The sequence below is a fragment of the Ictalurus furcatus genome, chromosome 12 (genome assembly GCF_023375685.1).
Source record: "Ictalurus furcatus strain D&B chromosome 12, Billie_1.0, whole genome shotgun sequence".
Taxonomy (NCBI): domain Eukaryota; kingdom Metazoa; phylum Chordata; class Actinopteri; order Siluriformes; family Ictaluridae; genus Ictalurus; species Ictalurus furcatus.
In genome coordinates, this window is record NC_071266.1 from 22,922,081 (window position 1) to 22,928,142 (window position 6,062).

Below are 6,062 nucleotides of genomic sequence, written 5' to 3' on the forward strand. Positions count from 1 at the left end.
CATCATGCGTGGCCTCTTAAGCCTTCCGTACATCACAGATATTTCACTGTAAACATATTCAGGGGTGGAGTTGTCCCCATGAAGTGCTTTGAACACACAGCGTCATTTGATGTACTGACGTGCAGTCATTTCCACTGAAACAGGAAGTCAGAGGCGGGACATATCGAGCGGCTCCTCCCTCTTTTTAAAATCGCCAACGTCGTTAACAGTCCCGCACTGCGTCGACGCCACACTCGACAGTGAGTATTTATAAAAATCTAGGGGCGGGACATTTCAGATTCGAGAGAGCATTCGATTGGACGGAAAATCTGACGAGAGGCTGAAGTGCAGAGTGATGTCATCGAAATTGTTGATCCGTATCGGTGCCCGAGAGAGAGAAATAGAGAGCGAGAGAGACTCTAGACTACATTTTGAATGCGTACATCGTCTAAATTTTGTCATTGTTTTGGAGCGCACTAGCTTATAGATAAGCTTCAGGCTATAACCCCAAATTTATTTATGTATTTTTTTTATTTCATGTGGACTTTAAGAGGCGTTAAATGTGTGTAAAGAATCATATTGGGTTGAGTTTGGACCCTTTTGGCTTTTCATAGCATATAGGAAGAACCACGTTACGTCTTTCTCACGGTGACGTCGAGAGCGGGAGAGAGAGAGAGAGAGAGGGAGAGGGGGAGAGAGAGAGAGAGAGAGAGGCAGGTACCGTGGTGTGAGCTCTCCGTCGTCGTCCGTGTGTGTAGCTCTTTCCGTTTTCCTCCAGATGAGCACTGTTATATTTATTTACACTAGGCTAGTATATGCGCGTGTCTCCTATCACAGATCGAACCGCAGTCGCATTTCTGCATATTAGATCTTTACTTTGATTTCTGGCAACATTATAAATTGCTCGACATTTGGTGGGTAATACCCCCCTCCCCTCCCCTCCCCTTTCAAGTCCTAGGCGACGGAAACATGGCAATATAAACACAGGCGTATGGTATTTGTGAGTATCTCCTTGTTTTTGGATACATCTCATTTTTGTGATGAAATAATAATATCCGATCTGATCTGATCTGATCTAAGTTGTCAGGGTTTATTATTATTATTTTTTTAAATCGAGCAATACGTTGAAGGGAAACACTGTTATTATTATTATTATTATTATTATTATTATTATTATTATTATCTTGCACCTTATGTCATTTTTATCCCACCAAATGATCTGACTGTTAATAACCGAGATATTTAGATATATTTATGATCATAAACACCATGTTGAAATGATCTCGCAATATTATTAATATTAATCGTATAAGAAAGCAATTTTTTTTTTTTTTTGGAGGAAATAAAAATCACAGTGCCAGCTGTGAAGCTGAGAAGTTTTTTATTTTTATTTTTTTTCCCCCTCTTAATCATATATTTTAAAAAAAAAATCTTTTAACGCAAGAACAAGAATTTTTCCCGGCTTTATATAGACACACTGGATGTATAGATAGATATAGCCTATAACAAGCTCTTCTCTGGGATCTTCTCTATATACGTCAAATCCTAATACAAGGCAAGTGCAATGTGTTTTTGTTGTTATTGTTGTTTGTTGTTTTTTTTTTTGCATTCATGTTTCTGTAGATTTTAAACGTCATGTGGATTTTGCAATAGTTCATGATATGAATACAGTTGATGTGTTGAGACTTCATATATGCTCTGTAGGTGTGGTGTGATTGCTGGAGCTGTCGCTTTTTTTGGGGGGGGGGGGGGGGCGGTTGGGGCTGGACTGCAGTGCCTCCACTGTAAATGTGCCTCTGGGGGTGTCTTTTATATCTCTGTGATGTGTGTGTGTGTGTGTGTGTTTTTTTTTCCTGTGGTCTTACAGTGATACACTGATAGGTGTGCTGAACACCATCTAGCATCTCCGGGCACAGCAGAATCCACATCCCACTCTAACATTACTTTTGATCTCCACTGCAGGGCGACTCTGTTATAGAGATTGATCGTGGCTGGTGAGAGATGTCGACCTGAAGCAAAAAAAAAAAAAAAAAAATTGTATGAATTTCTGTGAAGTTTTTTTTTTCTTCTCCCCGTGCCTTGCTGACTGAAATGAAATTGCGTTTGATATTTGTCCGTTATTAGTATTCGCACATTCGCAGTTGGCTGTGGGTGATGTGACTTTCAGGCAGACGCTGTTGGAATACATTTCTATGTACGTTTTCCTTCCTTCATCGATTCAAATGCAGTGCAAATCCACAGACAGGAATCTGTGTAAAATTTCACAGACACGTTTTACACCCCTGGGTGACACTCCTGTAGGCACCTGTGGCGCCCAGCCGTGTCCCTGTCCATGGTCCTGAAATGAACAGTATAGGCATTTGAAGCAGGTGAAAATGCAGTGATAAAGTGCCAGAGAGGGGCTGTGAAACACTTGAAAAGCGGCACATCGTGCGTGTGCCAGCTGCCGATGGCACGTACCCATAAAACTGTGGCTATGTGTGTGAATGTGCTCGAGGCAGCAAATGCAAATCCGGCTTTTTTTTCCCCCCTTCACATCAAAAAGGAAGAATTGCTCGTGTTTGTGCTTCTTCCAAGTATTCATCATTTAGCTACATGCCCATGAGAGGTAACCATTATGGGCGTAAAATGTATTCATTTGAATCACTGCACCTGTTTCAGTATTTACTGTACACCTGCACTGTTTCAAAACAACAGGGAATGTATTATTATCCAGAAATATTACGTGAATTTTCTTGGTATTGTCAGTCCCAATGAAGGAGGCGTGGTCTCTGTGCCAGTCAGTAGTGTTTAAGGAGGAGTGCTATGTGTGCTTCTGTCCCAATTAAGGAGTTGTGGTATCTGTTTCCAATGACAGAGGCATGCCTCTACCTCAGTCCCAATGAAGGAAACATGGCCTCTGTGTCTCATTCTCAGTGAAGGAGGTACGGCCTCTACCTCAGTCCCAATGAAGGAAACATGGCCTCTGTGTCTCATTCTCAGTGAAGGAGGTACGGCCTCTACCTCAGTCCCAATGAAGGAAACATGGCCACTGTGTCTCATTCTCAGTGAAGGAGGTACGGCCTCTACCTCAGTCCCAATGAAGGAAACATGGCCTCTGTGTCTCAGTCTCAGTGAAGGAGGTACAGCCTCTGTTTCTCAGTCTGAATGGTGGAAGCTTGATCTTTCTCTATCAGTCCCAATGAAAGAGATTTGTGCCTTGATCCCAGTGAAGGAGGCTTGGTCTCTGTGCCTCAATGCCAGTTAAAGGTTTTTGTGCCTCAATTTCGATGACAGAGGCTTGACCAGTGAAGTAGATGTAGTCTCGGTGCCTCGATCCCAGTGAAGGAGGTGTGGCCTCTGTGCCTCAATCACAGTGAAGGAGGTGTGGCCTGTGTGCCTCAATCACAGTGAAGGAGGTGTGGCCTGTGTGCCTCGATCCCAGAAAAGGATATGTGGCCTGTGTGCCTCGATCCCAGTGAGGACATATGGCCTATGTGTCTTAATGCCTGAGGTGTTTCATCCCACTCCTCAAAGCGAATCTTTTCTAAATTTTTGCACAATGCTGCATCATATCGTATTGCAATGTATTTCACTGCGTGGCATCATACGGATCTCTAAACTGTACTAACATTGCAGGTCATGTCTCAACATGGAGAAATATACACCCTTACAAAATACATAGCACTGCTGCTATGTGTGCACGTTCAAACACATGGTTAAATGCTGGCGCGTGGGCTTGGCTGAGACGACGTACATTCTTAGTAGTGTGCTTTGTTACCTGCTGTTGCTCTGGAAGGTGCATGCACTAGGCTACATGCACGTCTATTAAGCGATGTCTGTTACAGTCTTCAGATATTCCTGCTACAATGTTTTTAAGGGCACGCTCCGAGTGTCTCGGAGTGTAAACGGAGTTAATTAGCATTCGTGCGCAGAATGTGTTTACTCATAAGCAAGGCAAACCTCCTGGGACAAAGCGGCGAGCTAACAATGTGTCTTAATTAGGGGATTAAGGAAAAACGTGTGTCCACGGTTTCTGTGAGGGGGTGCTGACAGGGCACCACGGATTTGATCAAGAGACTCAAACTGAAAATGATTCAGATCATATACTCACACCCACCAAAGAGAGAGAGAGAGAGAGGGAACGCTAGAGAGAGAGAGAGAGAGAGAGAGAGAGAGAGAGACACACACACACACATAAGAGTGACGCTATTTACATTTGCATTTATTCATTTGGCAGATGCTTTTATCCCAAGCGACTTACAATGAGGCAGAGCATAGAGGTGTTAAAGAGCCAACAGTGATACCGGGGCTGCGAGGTTAAATTTCAACCAAGTGACCAGAAAAAAAGAGTGACATAGATGCATGAAAAACAGAAAGAGCTCTAATTAAATACTGAAAAAAAAAAATAAATAAACAAGAGGGTTGGAGTAAGCATGAGCACTCAGGAGTGTTACAGACACTCACAAAGCACATTAAAGATGATAGAGTTTTAATCGAGAGGAATATCCTGTGGAATATCCCAAAGTAATCATTCGATAGTACCTAAGTACTCTTGCTGTAATCATAAAGACCGTCCTGCTCGACATGTCCAGGACTCTGTTTCACCATATACTCGTTCGGAACATCATTTCAGCACTCTGTTGTACTGTTTGAGTTTATAGTAGAAGAGTAATGATGTATAATCGCACTATTCAGTGTCACCCAGAACAGGATGATTCTGCTTCCTATCGTTTCGAATCAGGGAGTTTTTCTTTACCACTGTTGCCTCAGGCTTGCTCGTGAGGGATTTCAATATAAATCTACATCTGGATTTGTATCTATTGTTAAAAATCCCACCATAAAAATAGATCATATTGAAGCTGGTTTTGACGCTGCACGGTCTTGTAAGATTATTACTTGATGCACATTACTTGCCGAATTCTATAACGTATTTTGCGATAATGCGTGTTCTCCAAGTAGAACCGCAAACAACAAGACCTGCGTTCTGTTTACGTCATCAATCAGTGCGATTCGGTAACAAGGATGTTTTTTTTTTTGTTTTTTTTTCTGAACATTAGTATTTTTTGGTATTCATCACTCCCTCCAGGATCGCGAGAAATGAACACAAAATCAAGCAAACTCCTCGATAATTTCGCACATTTTCAAAATGACCGCAGATTTTCAACAGACCTGGGCCAAGATGCGCCATGTCACGTCATCACAACGCACATTCCGCCAAAGCCCTCTTCGAGTCACGTGTGTCGAAAATGAGTACAGCGCAAAGCGAGCCTGTGTACAAAGCGAGCTCCGTGAAGACACGGTGTGTTAAGGTTGGAGTAGAAAAGCCATGACCTCAACCCCACTGAACACTATTGGGATGAACCGACTGCACCCCAGACCTCCTCACCCAACATCAGTGCCTGACCTCACTAACGCTCTTGTAGCTGAACGAACACAAATCCCCACAGCCACGCTCCAAAATCCAGTGGAAAGCCTTCCCAGAAGAGTGGCGCGCATTATAACAGCAAAGGAAGGACTAAATCTGGAATGGGATGTTCAACAAGAGCATATGGGCGTGTGATGGTCAGGTGTCCACATACTTTTGGTACATATACGGTACATACATACATACATGGTGTTTCTGCATCAGTGGAATCTGCAGAATGAATAAAGTGGGTTCATTCCACCGTCGTAGACCCAGAAGCACAGTCCGGGTATCATCAGGCACTGTTTAGACTGTAGTGATCTGGAGTGACTCGATCCAGTAAATGAATTTGGATAGACTTCTTTGACCTGTGGATAATGAACCAAGACTGATAGTCTGATAGTGATAGTCTAGACAATAGTCTGATTACTAAGCATAATACAGCTGGCCTTCAGTAGGAAACCATCTTTAGAACTGAAACTAAAGCTAATAGACCTTGTAAAAACGTAAAGTCATTTGAATACTATAATCTTACTCAGTTCAGACACGTACAGTTACACATATCGCATGCCGTGACGTCCCCGATTTTATTCTTTCCTTCTCTGACAACATGCAATCCATCCACGTCGGTCAAAAAGACACGCGCTATACGAGGAATGACATAGTGTTTAACGGAGTCGTCTTTTCTGAACGATTG